Below are 904 nucleotides of genomic sequence, written 5' to 3'. Positions count from 1 at the left end.
AAGATCAGCAGAGCATGGCAGGCTGCTGAACAATGACACAGCTACATGCAGGGTCCAAGCATGCCATAGGCTGGAGAATATCCCCAAGGCTTCTCCTTAAAAACAGGAAGCAGACCACATCCCAAAGGCAGTTACTCAGCTGCTTGTTTTGGATCCCATCATGGAGCTGACTGACAGTCTCATCACGAGGAATAACTACCACCAGCTGCTCAGCCACTCAAGCAGGCCCAGCCAAGTTGACACACAAACATAACTACCACACTTACATATGACAGGAATCCCAGAACAGGAATAGACAAATAAAACTACAGAGAAACTGTCAAAGATTTTTTTGGAAGAGAACTTCCCTAATATGATAAAAGACAACAAGACATGTATTCAAGAAGTTCAACAAAACTCAAACAAGATACACACAAAAAGTAAATCATCAAGACATATCATAACCAAGCTTTCCAAAACCAAAACCAAAGACGGAATCCTGAAAACAGCTCAGGAATAACAAGTTACCTACAAAGGGCAAGCAATAATACTAAGCTCTGGTTTCACAGCAGAAACCATGCAGGTGAGAAGGCAATGGGATAATATATATAAAACCCTGAAAGAAAAAAAATGCCAACCAAGAATTACATAAGGCTAAAGTGTCTAAAGCATCTGACCACTAACCAGAAGGCTGGCTATTCAAACCCACCAGCCATTCCTTGGAAGAAAAGTTGGGCAATCTACTTTTGCAGTGACACACTGCCTTGGAAACGCAAGGAGGGGTCACTACAAGTCAGGTTTGGCTCGACAGCAGTGAGTGAGTAAGAATTATATACCCAGTGAAATTGTCCCTCAAATATGATGGTGAAATCAGGACATTTCCAGATAAACAGAAATTAAGAGAATTTGTGAAAACCAAACCAAC

The sequence above is a fragment of the Orycteropus afer genome, unplaced genomic scaffold (genome assembly GCF_000298275.1).
Source record: "Orycteropus afer afer isolate SDZICR_OR568_19922 unplaced genomic scaffold, OryAfe1.0 scaffold00266, whole genome shotgun sequence".
In the NCBI taxonomy this organism is placed as follows: domain Eukaryota; kingdom Metazoa; phylum Chordata; class Mammalia; order Tubulidentata; family Orycteropodidae; genus Orycteropus; species Orycteropus afer.
This window is presented reverse-complemented; position numbering follows the sequence as displayed.